This window comes from Bombus fervidus, chromosome 13 (assembly GCF_041682495.2).
Source record: "Bombus fervidus isolate BK054 chromosome 13, iyBomFerv1, whole genome shotgun sequence".
Lineage (NCBI taxonomy): Eukaryota > Metazoa > Arthropoda > Insecta > Hymenoptera > Apidae > Bombus > Bombus fervidus.
The window spans coordinates 8723157-8744844 of record NC_091529.1 but is presented as its reverse complement, the minus strand read 5'-3'; the positions used below and the strand labels follow the sequence as shown (position 1 = coordinate 8744844).

Here is a 21688-nt window from a genome sequence, read left to right as displayed (position 1 = left end):
ATTAATTATCTAGCACGTAGTTTTATAACTTTATGAAAACATTCTTGTAACAGATCTTGAAATGAAGAAATGTTTTAATCACTATGTAGCAATTTCTAGACTTATTCACACACATGTAGAAAATAAAAATTTCATAAAGTGATACTAATGAAAAAAAAAGGCAGCAGTTTTATACATAGAATTTGTTTTGATTATTCTTCATATATAGTGATATTTTTTGACAGTTTATATAAATAAAATAAACTTCTCATCATGCATTCAACATTTTTTCATATAATAAAAATCATATGATGCATGATAAGGGCAAATAAAGATTATAAAGATAAATAAATAGAATAAATTTAGTAATTTATTTGTTTCAAAATATAGATTATTTTCGAAAAATATTTTTTATCGGAAGTTTTGTAAATAACTGTGAGATGCTGCCACCTACAGACTCGAATCTTAGTTGCATTTAGCTTCATCGGTAAAGTAGAGATCGGGTTTTTATGCTAATTTTTTAAATAAAATACACAAAAGAGAAAGAAGAATAGGTAAAATATGTATTTATAGTTTCGTTAATAATATGTAACATTCTTTCTAAATACTTTTTGTTATATATACTTCCTTTTATAATTAAGATGATACATCATTAAGTCATCTTACAATTACAGTGTCGTTGCGAATGATGTTTTTCTATAAATCTTCTTATCTTTTTAAAGTAACATTCATTTGAAACGTTCTTTCATAAAAGATGCCAAGAAGAAACAGAATTCAATATTCTACTCAGGAATACAAGAAAAGAAAAAAGTATATTTCGCACTGCCACTCCCTAGGGTGCTAACAGTGGTACCTCATTTGTCATAAAAAAGACCCTAGTTAACTTTATAATTTTACGTCACTCTTCTCCATCGTGAGTGATCTGCTTTAAATCCTTTTTCTCGGAAGTTTTACGCGTCTATTAATTCCCTTATAGTCGATCCTTTGTATAACATAAAATTTTAAACATAAATAATACTTTAGTGAAATAATATTATCAGAATACTTTTATTATTTTGACGTCTAATATATTTTTATGCAATTTACTTTTCTACAATATGTCGCAGAACTTAATACTAGACCTGCCGATCTTTAATATGTATCCAAGTGTGTTATAAATAATCAATTGGTATTAAAGCAATATGACGAAAGTGAATAAAGTATATGTAATTATACTTGTGTCTATAAATAATAAAATTAAGCATTAATATTACCAAAGATACTTGTATAAATACTTTTAATAATTGCAAGAACAGAATTATTCCATGATTATATTGATCTAATTTGAAACCAATCTGAAAATGTACACAGAAGTTACAAGATATTTATCATCTTAAATATATTGGTAAGTGTTAAAGATGGTCCCATTGAATAATATTGAGACTTATTAATATAACGATTAATAAACTATTTAAATACTTTTGTGATTTCTGCAAAATATATGCTTGTACTAAATATCTTGTAATTTCTATATACATTTTCAAATTTGTTACGAACTTCACCAATATAACCATGATACTTGGATCTCATAGCGGTGCTAATGTAATTTTAAACCGTTTTATATAATACACGTAAAGATGTCTACAAGTATTCGAATAATTTGGTGAGCAATTGTACGTAGGGGGAACGCGATCTTTCACTCAGCGAAAGGAAGTTAACATGGGAACCAATGCGTTGGTCCGTTACGCGCATTTCGACGGCTATATCAATTGTAGACTTATCGTGGAATCTCGCGGAACTTGAACCCGTGTAATAATACGTGACTGCCTGGTTACAAAGAATTACACGACCTCGTGGTACAAAGCGCGTTACAATGTGGGTCCTCTAGTCTATGCAGATGGATGGAACTCGTATGACCTAAACGTTTGTCCATTATTTTCAAATATACCTGAATAGACCTCTTTGTAATTCGTTTTATTAAATCGGGTGAAATTAAATATCTCTTTGTTGGAGTAACAAAAATATCGGATCGAATAATTTGAAAGTCGATTAGTCGAACTGAGTCGTTGAATTAGAAGTTATTAGTCGAATGATTGAAAATTCGATTTATCGAAAAATTCACTCGATTCTGCGGACGAGTTGAATGATCCAAGCTTGTGATAATTTAACATGAATTTTTATATTTCATATATTCATTAACAATTAATCTCATATGTTATTCAAACTTCTTCTTCGTCACGATTGACATGAAAATTTCAATCTAAGATATCGAACTTTTTCTTTATTTCAGTCTCAAAATCTTTTTGGGAAAAGTTTTTTGTATACTTAATCCTTCTCCAGAAAAATTAGATATTTTCGATTATTCGAACAGTTTGTACCTTTCGCGCGATTGAAATTCTTTTTCAAAATTCTATTTCGAAAGCTTCGTCTATGATAGAACACACACCATCTAATTATATCAGTGAGAAACTGCACGGTCGATAGAAAGGAAAGTAGATAGAACTTTTTTTGGGTCAGTTCAGATATATAAATTTTCGATTTCGTATTGTGTCATGATTACTCTTACTCGAACGGCATTGGTTTCCTGTAATTTCGTTGCACCCGAAAAAAGACCGAAGTTCATAAAAATTCCACGAAGAAATTGTGCACGTCGCCCTCGTCATCGATCCCACCCACTCGCTAAAGAGAAAGAACAGTTTCATCGATAACCTTCCCGAGAACAACCCTAAACACTGACGTCATTCATTTTCGAAACATTATGCAAGCTTTGCAAGTTGCATATTATCTTCCGCAAAGAAGCGTGAAACGTGAACTTTCGATTCCTGAGGAAGATAAACCGATGTTTTTTTTTTTTGCTTTTCCGAATTAAGCCGAATCCAAGCATGTTCGTCTAAAGTCGTTTCAGCGTGTTCCGCCTTTTCGTTGATCTTATTAAGAAAAACAAAGGAGGGAAAAATGGAGAAAGGAAGAGGCGAAAGGAGGAAAAGAAAATGAGGAAAAACGGGGAAGGAAGGGAAGAGAGATGGGGGAAAAAATGAAAGGGTTAAGGGAAGGAAGCAAAAGTGGAAAGAGCAGGGGAGGAAAGAAGGAAGAGAAAATAGAAATGAAGAGGATCGAAGGGGAATTATTAAGTACTTATATCTGGTTTTATGCGATGGCATGGTTCCGGTAGAAATTATTTAGCGTCTGTTTAATATAGGATTTTTATAGTGTACGAAAATCTATTCTCTTAATAAGTTTTAACGAATACTTTAGATTTGATTTGTTATAAATCTGTCAAGACTTTAAACCATAAATAGCACGTACCTTATCCTGAGCTTTCTACAAATTTTATTTAATTAGGAACTTCAGGAATTTTAGGATGTTAATTTTACTGAAATCCTACTGTTTCATTCTTGAAATAATATTATTCTAGAATTAATCTGTTAACCCGGCAAATATAAGTTAACTCTTCGTTCGAATTCCTTTATTGATTTATTATATTGGTCTTATATTTGTTACAAATAAATTATTTCATATATCTGCACTTGTGAAGATTAATACTCACCTAAGTGAAATTGAAATTTTAATAATACCAATCTATCTATTAAAATGTTTTCACGGTAAGTTAAAATTTTATTTTAATTTTTGATAGAATTCATATTCAAAGCGCTAGAATTTGATATCGGTATAGATTTCTATTAAATTTATTACGTACGATACAATGCTACACTACCTATAGTATATAATACTTGAGAAATTTTATTTTTATGGTAAATTATAAATTATACAAATTGCATCGTAATTTCTGTTGATCGATCTCTTTCTAACCTTCTGACTAAACGACCATCTGATTAACAAGTTGAAGATTTTCTGTTCAACGTCACACGGTCGTCTGGACAGTGATGTTTCGCGAGCAAAATTAAAAACAACATTACATCGATGCTTTTCAACAGAAATTTGTTTTATATAACGTAATATGAATATTTACAGCAATAAACCTTGTAGCAACAAGCCTTTCAAAAAATATAGACTTTATTTCGAAAAGAAACTATTATTTATCAAGATCGATCGACGTTGCTGCGAGCTACAAGGTTTAAATTATTGCAAACTTTGTTCGTATATGTGGATTAAAAGAATATTCTATAAAATGTACAAAGAACGATTGCAGCTTCATTTTGTATCGCCCCACGTCCACGCAATTGTCTATAAAATTTATAAAATGAATAATACGGTTTCGACGATACTGTTTACAGTCGCTTTGTGGCAAAAGAAATTCTTTGGAAATATTGAACTTGAAAAGTGGAATGTTGGCCACAAAAAGCGAATTTTTAGAACATTGTGGCGCCAGTGTATCTCCTTCTCTTTTCTACACATCGTGAATTTCGTCTCGGTGAAATTGGCACAGTCGGAGGAAGATTTACTTTGGTTCCGAATAGACGAGAGGCCAGGTGAGCCGATTGCAGATCGCCGGGACCACCATCGGTGGCTGCTTTGCAATCGATGGTGAATTTAGAAATAACGTTTAAAGCGATTTGCCGGGATCTTTTAATGGGACCGGGCGCCGACTAATTTGATTCGGCCACTCTGCAATTCTGACGCTCGCTTTAATAATTCACCGGGCATACGTCGTATTCTTGGAACCGGAATAGATGGGTTATCCATGATAAAATATAATTCGAACGGTACGTGTGTCGCACGCGTATCAATTTTCTGTTGTGACAAAGCATGATTTTTCGAGTATCTATTCGCTGATAGGATATTCGAACTTGAACTTTGCTGGAGGGTATACCATACAGAGGCTACAAACAATTGTATACCCTTGTAATTATTATAGCATTTATATACTAATTGATTAGGTTTATTATATTAATTTTCGCGTCACTTGGTAGTACTTTTATGCGTGTGCAAGGAATTGATACGTATTGCAAAATTGAAATGATGTTAAAAAAAAAAACGCATGATTGGAAAATTGGTAAATTTCATAAAATATACTGACAAAGTTTGACTGGAAAAATTTTTAACACTCTGTATATTCTTATGTATTTTTCGATTTACGGATGAGATAATGAGAAGATCGATTGATTTGAACGGGTTATTATGGCACTTCCGAGTTTTATCTATAAATACGAGTTAGGACAATCTCTGTCGTGTGTTTTGATTCTTAGGCAAGATATTTAATATTTTTCTCATTTGCTTATGTGCTATTTTCATATTTCAAATATTTATATTTTTAATATTCAACAGGGTTGTAGATTTTTATTGCGATAAGGAGAAGATAAGTGAATTTTTTTTAACTACAAACTTGATTTTCTTATTTTCTTCGTATACGTAAATTATTGTTCATATCTATTTCTAGAAATTCTTTACTTTCAAATTCCTTAGTTGTCTGAAGGTAATCAGTATTCACTATATATCAGAAATTACTTTCTAGAGAATTAAATTATGTACATATGTAATATTGCATATATTGGATAAATCCGGTTAGTATTGGACATTTTAAGCGTTGAAGTTCTTTTTTTTTTTACCGGAAACAAGAAATTTTCTTTCTCCTAATACATATCTGTACTTGAAGAAAAATTAATATTTAGTACGAACACAATATAAAAATTCTTCAGTGATTCTAAAATTTGTCTTTCGCTATTATCTTCATTTCAAAGAAAATCAACATTCAATTGAGCACATTAAAAGAAGGTTTCTTAACACCAGAATAACCAGCCTGTAGTATTTAAGCATATTATATATAAATTATTTATTATGTATAAATATATTTTATAAGCTTTCTTATACTTTTATGCTCCAATATTCCTTGAAAAGAAAGAGGAGCTTTTCTTTTTTGTTCCACTAGCTTTTGCTTCCGGGAATATGATTTATAATATTACGAAATAAGAATACAGCATACACATCCATATAAAAATATCCAAAAAAGAAAAAGATGAAAACGGCAGATATTGTGCTTGAAGAAGATTCCCTTTACGTAACTTTTCTAGTACTCCAATATTCCTTGAAAAGAAAAACTAGGAAGAATCATCCCTCTCGCTTCGTATCTTTCGCTGGAATATAATTTATAATATTACAGTTAAATTATGATATATAAAATAAACATACGAATATCGAATATAGAAAGAATATAGGAAGAAGAATTTTTGGGCTAAAAAAAGAATCTCTACTCTATAGTCTTTCTTATATTACAATATTTCTTGAAAAGAAAGATAGAAGAATCTTGCGTTTCTTGTTGCACTGCCTATCTTCCGTTTCCCGCGGTAGCCATGTTCCCGCGCATCACGGCTGAAGAAGAACCGGATGTCAGTTCCCCAGAAACTCTCTTCTCCCCCTTTCTGTCTCACCCTGTCTCTCTCGCTCTTCCTCTTTCTCTCCGCAATATCGGAAAAAGCGTCCCAGCTCGTTTTCCTTTTAACCGTCATTTTTTCCCCCTGGTTAAAGCTAGGGCTGTCTTTGAGCCTTGCGTTCTCGCGTCAGGTCACGATTGACGTAAATCTGAACGCAACTCCGATGATTCCTTCCGCCTACTCTCACGTGCGATGTACACGTGTCATTGTGGTCAAAAGTCGATCGTCCTGTAGGTATACACACATACAGATACACGTGCGTGTATCACGTACAAAATACTAGCTGTTAGGAGGAAGAAAATTTCGACGACAGTAGACGACTACGACGTTGACGCAAGTCCCTCGTTGTTATTGTGGTTGTTTCTCCTGCGAAATACGGGAGATCTATCGTCTGACTCGTTCTATTTTGCGTTCCATTTCTCTGTCTTCCTTTGTTCCACTCCCTAAGCCCTTTTATCACGTGCTAATGACACGTGCCTCTGAATAGTCGTTTTTCCATCACATTTCAATGGGTTATGCTACTCGATTTGTCGTCCAGTGGCATTATGCGCAGGTTTCTTAACTTTAATTATTTACTTTCTTGATTATCTTATTCATAATTTGTGTTGGATTCGTTTGATACAATAGTTTCGGGATCTTTTAGTGACGATAGTTTGAGGTATTGTAGGATTAGGTTAGGTCTTATTAGGTTTGTTATTCGGTCGTATTATACGAAGATTTTTCGGAGTATTCCATTCATAAATTGAAAACCATTCTAGTAGTTTCTGTCGGTAGCTTTGGGGATTTTTGAATGGCGATACTTTGGAGATTGTGAGATTAGGTCAGGTTTTGCTGTTTAAAATTATTATTTGATATTATTATGCGTATGCTTTTCAACTAGTTTTCCGTGAATTTAAGTGGAAGTAATTCGAATTACATAAAATATTTCGTAGAAAGAAGCTGATAACGAATAAAGCAAAAGAACGCTAGTTCGGCACTCGTCTGATGTACATAGCCGTCGAAATAATATACATAGAAGTATCTTAACTAGGATTGAAACGTCGTGTAGCAATATTTAATCACGTTACAATAATAGACGCGATAACGCTTATATATTTTAATTTCGATATCCTGTCGAAGACTGTTAAATTTTCATCCAGCGCGTGTCACTGACGATCATCTCCACTTAGCCTGAAAATGCACAATTCATTTCATTTCATTTCCGATATCGTGCAATAACGATATCCTGTCAATTTCTCATCAGATTAGCATCCACCATAATATCGCCAGATTACGATCTGTCGTTTCTTGGAAGATGCTGAATAATCGTGTGGTATCTAGGATCGTGATTGGTGGCTGTGTGTACAGTCACAAAAAGCAAGTGTTTACGCGGGAACTGGTCCGCTCTTCCCTCCACTTCGCTGAGACGCGCGCCACCTCCCCCCTCCCCTCGCTCCTCTAACCTATACTCGTTCCCTACCCACATCCCTGAACGCGGACTCGATCACCACGTGTTAGCAGCACGTGCTGTTCCGTCCATTTTCCGCGGTTTATAACGTGCACGAATATCCGATCGATTTTGTCATTATTCTCCGTCGATAAATAAAAGAGCTTTGTTACGACTCGGCCGTTAATGAAGCGTCGACGGGCGTGCCAGTGAAATTTCTGTAATTGGCGTGCTACCTTTCATCATACGTATGTACCACATATATATATATACGATTGTGTACGTCGTTATGGTGATTCTCTGGTTGGTAGGAACGGAGAGAGGAAGAGTTTGGCGAAGTATATGATATGTACACATATGTACGTAAATAAAAGAGAGGTTAAGTTTGGTTTGAAGCAGACTGCGGATTTTTGAAGATGCAAAAATGCATATATTATGCAAGGATATATAAAATATTCAAAGTGTAGTATTTATTGTAATTTTTAATAGATAATATAATTCTTTATCCAAGTACCATTTCCGTTTCATATATACGCGAACATATGAATTTGTATAAATATTCGCTGTCTAGATCGGAGAAATAGTTTCAGAGCAGCATTTATGTATGCAGAGTTGGCGTTGAGGGTATTTCGATTAGAGTTATATTTGGAAAATTGGGAAGATATCATTGTTAGTATGTTGGGCTTGATATTTGTCATATTAAATGGTAGCTGACGTTTTAAGAAATGATTATTGCCCATATTGGATTCTATGAATTATATCGCTATATATTATGCATTATATTTTGTATAGCAAGTCGTGGATACTTTATGGTTTACGAAATTTCTTTTTTAAATATTCAGTAAGCATTATATCTTGCTGACACATCCATAAATCATGAATTCCACCCTGTGATTTTCTATCGTTTATGAATTCCAAACTTCTTCAACACCAATCCTACTAACATTTATACCATCCCTACCTATCAACATTTATCTTTTGCTGTATAGCAGAAAAATCTAGCCTAACCCTCTAACACCTACAATACAAATTTCCTAAGTGATAGACAACGTCAATCATATCGATATTTCTACTACCTTCCTTTATCGCCCAGAAATAGACTCGTAAACTAACATGACTGTAATATCTAATTCAGATCAATTAAGCTTAAATAAGCTTTAAATTATGTACATCCCTTATATTTTTACGTGCACAAGACATTTCTTATTTAATTTATCAATAGCATTTTCTTTTTGATTTATATTTTATATTTTTATACTTTTATATGTTTAAATTGTCCTGTTAAAATACTTTGACATTTTGTTCTGTAGATTCACGAAAGATCTCGTTTTCCATTTGCTATCTATTTGAAATCTGATTATTTCAACACAAATTCAAGCCATCTAAACTCGAATAGCTTGTATAAACATAATCATACAACTTGAATTTAAGTAAATTGGTTAATCTAAACGATGCTTAAGCTTCTATACGTCTTAATCACCGGGCGGCGAAGGCTGGGTCAGTTCTGACTCATGCAGATATTTCACGTTATTAAGTTACATTTACGCCGTTCAAGCCACATTGATCAATTCCATAAATTGAACAATAGAGAAGAGGGATGATATTACAAACATTATTTTTGCAACTTGTATACTATTGTTTCTGACCAATACGAATATAACCATATGCACTTAGAATATTCAATAATAACAGTTTTAACGCAACTTTCAACGATTGTACGAATTTGCTGTATGTATACAGTGAGAAGTAAAAACGAGTATAGCATACATTGAAGGCATGTTTACTCGAACAACTCTTACACATATGTCGTATAAATTAAAAATTGATCGGAAAGATATAAAGCACGTACCGATACAAATTAATAATAAAAAGCATAGATAAGAGAATAATTTACGAACATCTTCTTATGTCAATAATTTACGAACCTCACTTTCGCAAAGTGTATACTCGCTTTCGCCTCTCACTCTATATACAATATTTTTATTGTGTTTCTAATTATAATTAACGTTAAAACAACAATGGATTCTCAATATCCACGAAGAAGCACCGGCAAGGTGCCCCACAAAACGAATCCGTTATAATCGTCGGTACACTGTAGTGTATCCGATCTAGGGTACCAGAGGGGGTGTGTCGCCTCTGGGGGTGGTTCGGGGCGAGGGTACGTACGCGTCACGGCGCGGTATCGGAGGGGTCGATTATAAATTTTGCACGCGTGGTACGGTAACGTGCACGCTCCAGAGATTTCTATCGAGGATCCGATCCGATTCACTCGATACACCGTGCAGATAGGACAGCTTGATAGGGTTCGAAAAGAAAGATGACAAGGGGAGGGTGTGGAGCAAAGGGGAGAGAGCAGAACGTAGGAAGGTAGAGGAGGGTTGGAAAAGAGAACTTATAGTCCCTGGCGCAGGTACCATGCGCACCTACGTACACCTACGTTCCCCTAAGATTGCTACCTACGTAGTAGATAGATAGGTAGCTGCTTCTGCGTACCTGGCAAGGTGTATCATATACATATGTGTATATTTGTGTATGTATGGCCGTGTATATGTAGGTATGTGTATGAACTGTACAGGTAAAAGAAACGTCGTCATGGAAACGACCATGGCCACTCTCAATCAATACGCGATGGGATGTCGGTTCGGCCGGTGACGTCGGCTGAAAGCCCACGTGGTCCTATCGGCCACGTGCAACGCCTCCGTCCTTCTTTCTTTCCATCCCTGATTACCTATATTTTTTTATCCTTTTTCTTTTCTTTTTGGTACTTGTTTACCAGGTAATACCGACAAGGTTCCCGTGGTTGAACAATTGTTACCGTTCTCGTATAACGCGACTTGGGAAGGTACGATGCAAATGAGATGCTCCTTAAGCAACTAACATCTAGAGAGATATTTATGAATAAAGAACGTACAAATTCCGAAGCTAAAGAAAGTTCGCATTTACACGTTTTCGGTGCCATGTTGATTTTTGTATCTTTATGTTTGTAAACTTCTTTTTTAATGATTGCGTTGAAGTTGATTTTCGTCACGATATGGTTAATCTATTAAGTCTGTAAGATTATTTCGCCACAATATCGTTAATATATTAAGCCTATAAGACTTTTTCGATTACTTTTAAGACTATGATAACTTCGTTGAGATAAAATAGAAGTGTTCACGATAGAGATTCTTTAACAATTGCCAGTGTAGTGTACATGCTTGGAATGTTTGTTTCGTTAGCGAGCTATTATATTTCGAATGTTTCTTTCATGCGCAAACTATTATACTTGGAATGTGATTTTCGTGGGCAGACTGTATTATACTTGAAATGTTACTTTCGTGGGTGTATAGACTTAACATAGCTCTGTATAAAGGGATTGAGCGTTTTGAATGACTAGGAACCAGTAGCTTGTAACACTGGTGCTAATGTTATCTAAGGTATTTGGGCGTCATTAGGTTGTTTGGAATGTGGTTTCGAAGAGACGTGTTCATTAAATGTTATCCTCATCTTTCTTGCAGTATGTTAGCTACTTGTGTTAAACCAAAAATCTTCTATTTAATGGAACTTGAGCTTTAAGTCATTAGCCATGCTTGCCATACTTGAAATTGTATCTTATTATTATTATTTCTTTTAAAGACTATGTTTTATCTCTGAATCCAGATTAAACCAAACGAGTATACGAAAACTGGCAATTATGTTGCAGCATATCCCACAATACAGCTCTCACTCTTTCTTAGCTTTTCTCAAAACAGTTTTCTGATCTTTCTTCTTACTTTCCAAAAACTAGTTTCAACTCTAACAATAATTCTGAAGCCTCGTTCAAAAATTTCCCTTAAAAGTTGCCACAACGAAACCCAAATTCTTTGTTTCCCTAAACGCAACATCATGTCTAAAGACACTAACATATAAAATTGACAAAATATCTTTTTCTGTTGGTCAAAAAATTTATCTATCTCCAGCAAACTGTACCAAACCTTTACCCTTACAAAAATTTCCCTAGAAAACTCCCACAGCGAAAACTAAATCCCCCGTTTCCCGTAAAATCTATCACCCACATACATAATCTCACCTTAATCCTCGTCAAACCTCTCCCATCCCCAGACCCTGTTCCACCTCTCCAAACGCTCTCACAATCGGACCAACAGCCTAACCACGAATCCACCGATCCGAGCGCAAAGCGAAGGCAGAAAAACGAGCAGAAGAGGCTCGAAGCAAATTACAGTGGAAAGGCTCAACTGCCTCTATCCGTGCGTTGTGGTACGCGACGGAAGGAGAGGATTGTAGCGTCGAGGAAGGCGGTAGGAAGGCAAGTAGAAGAGGTAGATGAAGTTTCGCGGAGGCTGGTGTGGCGCGCGTGGTTTGTCTGTTCTCAAGGTGTCCGAAGTGGAGAGTGTAGCGAAGGAGGAAGAAAGACGGAACGAGGAGAGCCGTGGACTTTGGTGGGGGCGAGAGCGACGCGGGGAGGGCCGTTGCGACGCCGGGCGTCCAGTGATCGCGCCTTAAAAGGTTCGACGCCGCACGCGCCCAACATCTGCCAGCTCGTTTCTCCTCTCTTCTCTTCCTCTGCTAGTTCGAGCAATACACGCGCGCCGCTGTCCCCCTCTCTACACACGTTTCGTATGTACGTGTTGCGTGCCGGTTACTGTGTGCGTTTGACGCGTGCACACGCGTAGAAAGGGAGAGGAAGAGAGAATCCATGGTAAGTTCGAGGAAAGAACCAGGGGAGAGTTTCACGGGGACATCTTGCTTCAGGAGCGTCTTCCTCCTTCTTGTTCTTCTCTTGCTTCTTCTTCTCCTTCTTCTCCACCTCCTCCTTCTTCTATCTCTTCTTTTTCTATCTCTTTTCCTATTTCTACTTCTTCTTCCTCTTCTTCTTCATCTTCTTGGTTATTGGATGTGGAAAAATTGAAAGGAAATGAGCTGACTAGAGAAGAAGGCAGTAAATTATTAAAATTTAATTAAAGCTCACTGTAATCTTGGAAATACGCCATTATGAATCTACAAAATTTCTATGACAAATTACAAATGTGTTGTTTTATTAACTACTCTGATAATTTAGGTATTAAACAATGGATTTATAGGAAATTGCCGTATATTCATAACGTACGTTCATAGTTTGCTAGCCTGTAAACATGTAGAATTTCTATGAAGAATTACAAATTGGTCATTTCAAGTACTCTGGTAGTTTTAATGTTAAAAAGTCAATTTATATTAGCATAAACTTCTATAGTTTACTATATAATAAATATACTCTTAATATTTTCTAGCAGTATATCCTACTGCATTATCTTCTCACATTAAACCAAGACCCAAAATATTAACAACTGCACGATGGATAAATGCTGTGCAAAAGTTCCTGGTTGGATACTACTCTTTATCTTATCTTTCAAAAGTGATATATTTTTGAAGAATTGCGAATAATACTGTGCAGTTATGTAATAGTATTTATTTATCATTTTCTTTCATTTACTATATCTTTGTATATAATGTTGGTAATAGATAAATAACGAATAGAGAAAGCTAGATATAAGAATGTAAGTTCTTCAAAATCCGAAGGGCAAAAGAGTTATCAATAAACAGATAATACTGCCTTTCTTCATAGTTTAATAATATAGTGTGGCTGATCAGTTATTGAATATATTTGAATAATAGATTGCATGGATAAATAATCGTATTATTAAATATGGGAAGGATATCAGGACAGAAGAGGAGCCTTGTTTTATATTGTAAAATACATAGGTAGGATCTTCGTTCTTTCTCCGAATTTTATTATCGTGGCATGAAAACAAGGTGTTTTATATAGGTGATCGTTTTGAGTTCTTGAATAGAATATTTCAAAGAAGTGTAGGTGGTGTAACAGCTTTTCATGTATTCCATATCACTGTTCATATTGGTACGAATATTTGTAGAAGAGTTACGATATGTAGTTTAAGTGGTATGAAAAATATTCATACGAATGTAGGTAGTGGTTTTAGAAAAGAAATACCATTTTTATCAGACTTCTTTTCATTCTCTTTGCATCCTTCAATGAAAGAAAAATTAATAGTATTCTAAATGAAAAAGTAAAACAAATCTTTAAATTTTATAAAATGATATAAACCGACATTAAACGGTATATAATTTAATCATCAATTAATTCCAACGATTTCCATGAATCACTTCTACAAAAATTGATATAATATCGTTAAAAAAAGGATATGCCCTTTTTTACATAAAAAAGCCATTGACATCAAACATTAGAAAAAACTTCCTTGTTCTATTCATCAACCTTTAGATTCTTTCCAATTTATACTACTTATTATGAGTTAATTACCTAATTTCCATAATACCATTTATTACATCACATTATACGTAAAAAATAGTTCTCATAATTATCTCGAATCTTTCGCTGCTAAATTATCCTGTATTCTCTGCAAATTAATTAGTTCTCACCTGCCTGGTAAAATGAAATCCGTATCGAATCGCATTTCTTACTTCTTTGCTGGACTCGCTGCTGTATTTTGTTCCATTTTTTTTCACTCTTAGCATATTAAACCTATTCTTTACTTTTAAAATTAGTAAGCGAATAAAAAAATATATATATAAAATAATGGGGCTGTACATGCAAACATAATTATTATATTATAATCATTCATCTACAAATTTATAGTTTTTAACATATAATGTATGATATAAAATACTATAATATAAATAATTATTTCCAGATGAAAATGTTGTAGTTAATGTCCTCTTTATATATTATGTTAGATATTTTTGTACATTTGAATTTTTTATAAATGCATAAACATCCTCAGTCCTAGTAATTATACAGAAATTTCTGGTATAATATACCAAAATTTAATAAAAGTAAACACAATACTCTCTTGTTATTCCATTCAGTAAGTAAAACTATCTGCCTGCCTACGTCCTACGTTTTTCATTGTTCGCATGAAAATACGAATTGCATAAACACGTGCAATCTAGTTATTATAAAAACTTCGAAAAACAGAAAAAATACGAGATATCAAATAATTATAAAATGTGCGTCTATACGTAACAATGTTTTCTAAAAGTATAAAATCGTAGCCAAAGCTTTTGAAGCTATTTTATAGAATATGAAATGTAAGTCAATTAAAATAAAAATGCCAAATACCAGTTAAGTCAAACACAAAGGGTTCAGACAGAAGCTTCTTAAGAAAATTCTTTCGTACGAAACCATTTCCCTGAACGAAGCCTTTAAAAGAAGAAAAATATGAATAAGAGTAAAATGAAGAAGAAATGGAAGAAGAAGAAGAAGAATACTGAGAGAGTCTACGTTTGGAATAAACGTAGTTCATGCGAGATTCTCCTCGCTCTCTTTATATGTGTTTATGTATGTACGTGTATGTTGGTTTTCCTCTCCCTTCCCGCGTACACGCGGCTCGAGTGTGCGTTCACTCAACTCACGAGCCTCCCTCTTCTTGTTTTCCTCTTTTCCCGACCCTCTTCCTTCACGCCACCTCGTTTTCCCTCTCTTTTCGCCGGCCCTCGGCGTTCATTCTGCTTCGCTTCGAGTAGAATCGGCCCGCGTATCGTCTCGCGCGTCGAGTATCGCGTTTCAAGCTCCAGTTTGCGCGCGCCTCAAACAGGGACACACAGAGTTGCAGAAGAATGTCTGCGGATGGCTCTGTACTTTCACGATAGCTTTATAGTTGCTTCGATCTGCCACATTTTTTATTAGAATCATATCGACTAGCTTAGCTGGCTGGAATCGAGGATGTGAGATTGGATCAGTTATAGAAGCTTTTGGAAGATTTGCTCCCCTTTTAGTCATTTCTTTCTGTTCTTCCTCTTCCGTGATCGTAATTTCGGTCTTTGGCTTTGGACTTACGTTTGGTCAAAGGATTCTTAGGTTTTTCGAAGAATATGGAACGGAGAATCTGGGTTTTCTTTTTATATTAGAGTTAGGTTTATAATTTTTAGTTGGGAAGTTGGGTTTGTAGCTTAGATCTATGACTTTTACAAAAATATGAGTTAAAGATTCTACGTTACCTTTCTCCAAAATTAAGTTTATTAATTAGAATAAAATAGAATAGAGATTTTTTCATTAAAATCACTTTTATATATTGGGATATGGGATAAATGTATTTATACTATATTATATTAATACTATAATAAATCATTTCTTAACAATCTGATCATTTTATTGAACCGATTAAAACAAACATTTCACGCTACAGTTGAATCGTAATTGATTATCTCAATGCTCTCAATACTCAATACAAAACAATTTATCCACCTATCTGGATACATTTCCTTCGACATTCTCTGTTGTTTACTCGACCGGTTTCACAGTTCTGTACTTGTTAGCAATCGTTGTATCAATTATTAGACGTACCTCGTTAGATAGATGTGACCTTGCTAGCCGGCATGGCTTCGTTAAACACCAATTGCGTATCTGGCGAAGAAAGTGCGAAAGAGCTAATAAAACTTGTGGCGATAGCTCAAGAAAATCAAATAAACAAAAACATGGTATATATTTTACTCCATAAAATTTGGCGAATTTTAGGAATTTCGCCACATAACAGTTGATTCTTTTTCGTTATTTTTCACACGTGTGAACATTTTAGTTTCGTTTCTGTGCACACTAGAGAACATACCGAGACTCAGATCGTTCTAATATGTGTCTGGTCGCGTCGCGTTGGCCATGGCGAACCATGGGGTCCTATAACCGACGACGTGTGGCCCTACGTGTAGGCTACGACTCCTTGCACTGCCCTCCCGCCACGTTATCCGCTACCATTCTAATTGAAATAAAAAATTTTTTCCTCATTATTTCTATCAAGATTGTCTGATTTTCATTTCAATTCAATCTTTTGTTTGCTTTTCTTTTTTCTTCTCTATAGACTCGCATGACAACAGTCTTGATAGAGTTATACGACAGACAGTAATGCAACGTCAACTGCACGCATATGGTTATTAACTGAATAGTGAAAATACTAAAATACTAAATGATGAAAAGTGGTAGTATTTCATGTGATTAGATTCTCTCATAGAACATTATGTCTTTCAGAAAAGAGGGAACATTTTAATCTTGTTTACTGTCACTGAGATTTTAAGAATTGTACCTTCTAGGGCTGAGGATTAGCAAGTTAAGGGATTGGATAATAAAGTAAAGGGTTTTCTAAAACAAGTAGTTAGTACGAACATAATGGAAATTATAATAGAATCAATGGTTGAAATTTCTTACGATGCCCGAGTAAATCTTGATCCAATTTCCTAGGTTGGGTTTCAATCGAATAGGCGAAGATATTATAAAAGAAACGTTTGATGAATGAAATTGAAACTATTAATCCCTATGTAAAGAAATTGAATTTTGGTCGTGCTGTTGATGGAATAGAGAATCTTAAACGGAGTCAGATCAAATTTCTATTAGGATGTTCATAGGTTATCGAAAGGCTGATTTTATGGGGAAATGTCTCTGTAGGAGAGAGGAACACGTGTCCTACAGTCGGTTGAGGCCACGTGTGAGGTGCAGGATGTTTGTATCAGCTCCCTCAGTTCGGTTTACTCGCACGCGAGATATTGATCGATCGTTTGGTCGATATAACGGCAATTAGACCAACTTGCGTTACATATATTTCGATTTTAATGAAAATCGTTTCGATTATAGAGACTAATATCGACATTAAAATTGATATCGATTCGAGCATCGATTATAAAATAGCATTGATCCACTTAACGGCTCAATATCGATATTAATGTTTATTCTAAAGTTGCTTCCAATTATATTATCAATTATAGTATAATAATAGTTTAATTATTTACATAGGTTTAATTATTGATTTCAGTATCGCTCTCGAAATCGGCCATAATTCTAATGTTCATGTATATATCGATTCTATCATTTACTCTAATTTCAACTAGCTTTAATAATCTCCTCGTTATTGATTACTATTATCCACGGAAATTTCGTTATCGATCCCCGCAAAGAGGTTACTCTCGAGATGCGCTACAATACCCACAAATTTCCACAGCTCAGCCAAAGCAATATAGTCCTAAAACGCCCAACGGATTAAGCTTTAACAATCTCGAAGCTCCTCAGATTGCAACCAATCTGCCCCTGAGCCCAACCGTATAACTAACTCGCGTACACGTTCCACCAAAAATTCCTCTTCGTTATATCTTGCATACCAAACGTCATACAAATAATTGCCTGTTTTTATTCGCTTCTCTGCTTGGCTAATCGCAGCTCCAACGTCTTCGAACCTATCTACGTGTTTTTATCCACCTGTACTTGCGAATCTTCATACACGATACAGGAGGAACATAGGTGGAATAAAACATTTACGTGTGAAGAAGCTCTGTTTTGAAGACAACAGAGTTTAATTAAGAGTTGGCCTATTACAAGCGTGTAATAAACTTCCTAATTTATTTGCCTCGCAGACAAAGCGTCGTACAAGACAATTTGATTCCACATTTTTGTCTTATTTTCGCATGTAGAAAAGCCTGCTGCTGATTATATTTACTCAAACCCAGTCGATAATTAGCCAAGTTCAAGTACGCTTGACAAGTTTTCAAACTCGATTTTTCTCGAAAACGAAAGAGAGAGGGAGAGAGGGGGGGTTGAGAATGGGAGGGAACGAGTGAAGGGGGTAAAGGGAACGTGAACGGAAAACGTGGCGGAGCGGGGGAGGGGGAGGAAGGCACACGTCACTTAGTTGAAGCACGTGCTCTGGTTTCTGGCGGCTGCTCCTGCTCAGCCTCGGTCTTAGACTCAGCCCTGGCGGCTGCGTTTAATTTTAGCCACGGAGCTTTAACATCGTCGTGTCATAGGACAAAGAATATGGCGCGTTGCACTCGCGCCAACATCTCTCGTGGCTCGTGGGTTCGTTCTAGCCCGCGAACGATTCCTAGTCGACGATCCTCCCCTCGATTTGTACTACTGGGTGGCTTAAAAGTCTTCGTTTCCAGTTGAAACTGGAAATTGTAGGGGTTATGATCGATATACGTATCAGCGCAACAAAGAAAGTCGTTATTCTATTGTTAATGGGGATAAAATTGTAAGAAAGCTTCTTTTTCCATTCTTTTACTTATATTTGTAATCCGCTTGTTACCTAAGCTTGTAACGAGCGAAAGCCTAACGCAATAATAATACTAATAATAATAATAAGAAAGAGAAGAATAAGAATAAATGATAAAGTCTTTTTCTTCTTTTAGGTTTTTATTCTTCCTTTTCTTTTCTGGGTCGCCCAAGTTGCTATTATTTGTTTGTTTTCTAATTAATTAGTTTTCGTATTAATTTCGCGGTGGATCGAAGGGAAGAAAGAAACTGCGTTGGCTATAGGTATACGACAGGCTTGCAGTGACGCAAGTAACGCTGATCGATGAAGCGTGTACCGTGTGTACGCGTATAACTGGCCGTTTTATGAGCGATACGTAATATGCGACACGCGGCACCACGGCTCTTTCCATCTGTTGCTAACGCGCAGTTGCGGCCTCGCTCACGGGGATGATTCCCGAGTATGACTTTTTTAAACGTTTCCAAGACTTATTCCGACCTTTATGTATGAACAGATTTGCATAATTATTACACTTAGTATCGATTGTTAGATTTGTATTGGTGCTAATCATTAGTAGCTAAGTAATGAGTATACGAGGCAATGTTTCAGAAGCCACACATTGATTAACTCCATAAATCGAAAAGCAGAAAAAAATGACGATGTTGAAAACATTATTTTTAAAACCTTGAAATTTCTTATTATTTACGTAATTTTCTTGTAATAAATGAAAGCACGCAAGTAAGTAATTTGTTTTTGGAAAATTCAATATTAATCGTATATTTATGTAATGAAATTGTGAAATTGGTAACAAGTAGAGTTGATCAGTTTGGCTTCCAAAGATAACATTTTGATAAAATTTAAGTTTCGAAGATTCATTGTGAAATTTGCGTACCGAAACATCTCTATAGCTTTTACGTCTTTTGCTGATTATTACGTTTCTACTGATGTCAGCTATATTTGATAAAGTTCGGGTAATTTAAATTAGATAATCACGGTTCATATAAAATAATCTTTAACTAGCATTTTGAACTACCAATCGCTATACTTTGAACTCCGACATAAATCACTTTCTTTAAGTAAGAAAAAAAAATTAGAAAAAATATTTCATATAGTTCGACTTTTAACTTTTGGCATTTGCCGGTAGAAAGTTTTCATAGACGGTTGTTGTAAGATAGGGTTGAGGTTATGTGCAACGCGTGGGGTCTTAAACGTAAGTCTTTCGTTGTGCAAGAAAATTGTTAGGTTTAAGAAAATATCAAGGGTTAAAGTGTAACAGTACAGTAAGGAATGTAGAGAAAAGTTACTATGTTTAAATTCTTTATACTGATTGGTAAAATCGAGAGACAACCTCATATACGAGATATTAAATATTCTGAATCATAAAACCATAATTATACCTTTAATTAAACATAACCTCTTCAGGACATCAGTTATACGTAACATCTTCAAAAAAAAAGGTAACTATATAAATTTTTAATGTTCCATTTCAATTATCTAAATTAGAATCTAGATAAATTCTACTAAAAAGTATGAAAAATAGGAATTCGAATTGGAACAGATAACATAACGATAGTAAATTGTAACAAATGGGAATTTGTAACCTCTTAAACTTACATTCGATCGAATTTGAAATTTAGATAAATTCTCTCGAAAAGTATGTAAAAATTGAAGAAAGAAACAAGTTGTAATGAGTAATTTGGTGATGTAATAAGCAAAATTCGTATCTTCGTTTGAAATTCGTCCAAATTCCACTATGTTACAATGTTTAGCTTCAAGCGGAGTAATCCAGGCACGAATGAACGCGTGTGTAGAAGCATAGAAGCCCTTCACTGAAGCATCGTCGTTCGTGCTAAGCTGTAGCGTGGATTATGCACGTGTGCACACGTTCTCTTGGGGATGCAGGCCCTCCTGGATCGTTTAGAACGTGGGCCTAGAAACGAATCTACAATTATTTGTCGTGAAGTAGAACGTAATGGTTCAGTTAGAAAATTCGTTTCCTGTTTTCCTCGTGAATCTTCTCTTACGTAATCCTGAAACGTATCTTGAAATTTGATATGTTTGTTTCTTACACGTCAATGAAGTTCTAGACACGTAGTTTTCCTTTATTATACTTGCTGCAAAATACACAGAATTACTTTAAAGTGATTCAGAATGACTTAAATAATATTTAAGTTTTTTATATAATAATTTTTATATAAGCCACTTTCATATGAGATAGTTAGTAAATAGGAAAAATAGATGAAAGAGGATATAGAATTTAATGAAGTAAATCTTAATCCTTTCCTGTATTATTAACTATATTTTGTACAAAAATTACTAGAAAATATTAATTAGTATGAAGATAATAATTTATTAATTGTAGAAATATTTAAAGGTAGTATGGTAATATGGAAGGTTTAAGAATCGTAAAGAAAATAATTTACAAAGATCGAAATATATTTTGTCTTATTCTTGTTAGACACATACGTGTAATTTAAAAGTTCTAAGAATTTAATAATTCAGGAAAAGTTTGCTTTGTGTGTTGCAGTCGCTTGTAGCGACACCACCTTAAGGTGAATAGATCTAATTGGAGAGGGAAGTGGAACTTCGGTAGTCGCATGTTGGCACTCCCGTGAATCACATTGTGTATATTGAATTTGTTATTATCTCAATATATTTTGAGATCTTTATTATGTATTCTATCATATATTTTATCCTTTTTATCGTGGAAACCTTGTTAACATAAAGGCAATCGCAGTCGCATTTGGAAAAAATTAATAGCAAAAGAGGTTCATCATACGAATAATACTGTGGGTGAAGGTTAGGATCATTTATTGTAATATGGCTACGTATGATCTAAAATTTAGTAACGCATTATCGATGTATTTTTCTTTAATTATCTATACGTATTATATTATATTTATAGAGATTCTAATTTGCAAATTCTATGACTTCTAATGAAATAAATTTTTTTAGTACATTATACTTTCTTGTAA

General features: G+C 34.6%; 1 protein-coding gene across 6 annotated transcripts in view; it reads left to right on the top strand.

Annotated features, from left to right (window-relative positions):
- Positions 1-21688, top strand: part of Mef2 (myocyte enhancer factor 2) — a 73108-nt gene that overhangs the window by 1674 nt on the left and 49746 nt on the right. The window contains exon 1 of one of the 6 annotated variants that reach the window (XM_072015170.1): positions 21324-21512. The exons of the other annotated variants lie outside the window; for them this stretch is intronic. The gene's annotated coding sequence lies outside the window, so the exon portion shown is untranslated. Of the gene's footprint in view, positions 1-21323; positions 21513-21688 lie in introns of those variants that run through there. 6 annotated transcript variants of the gene reach the window in all.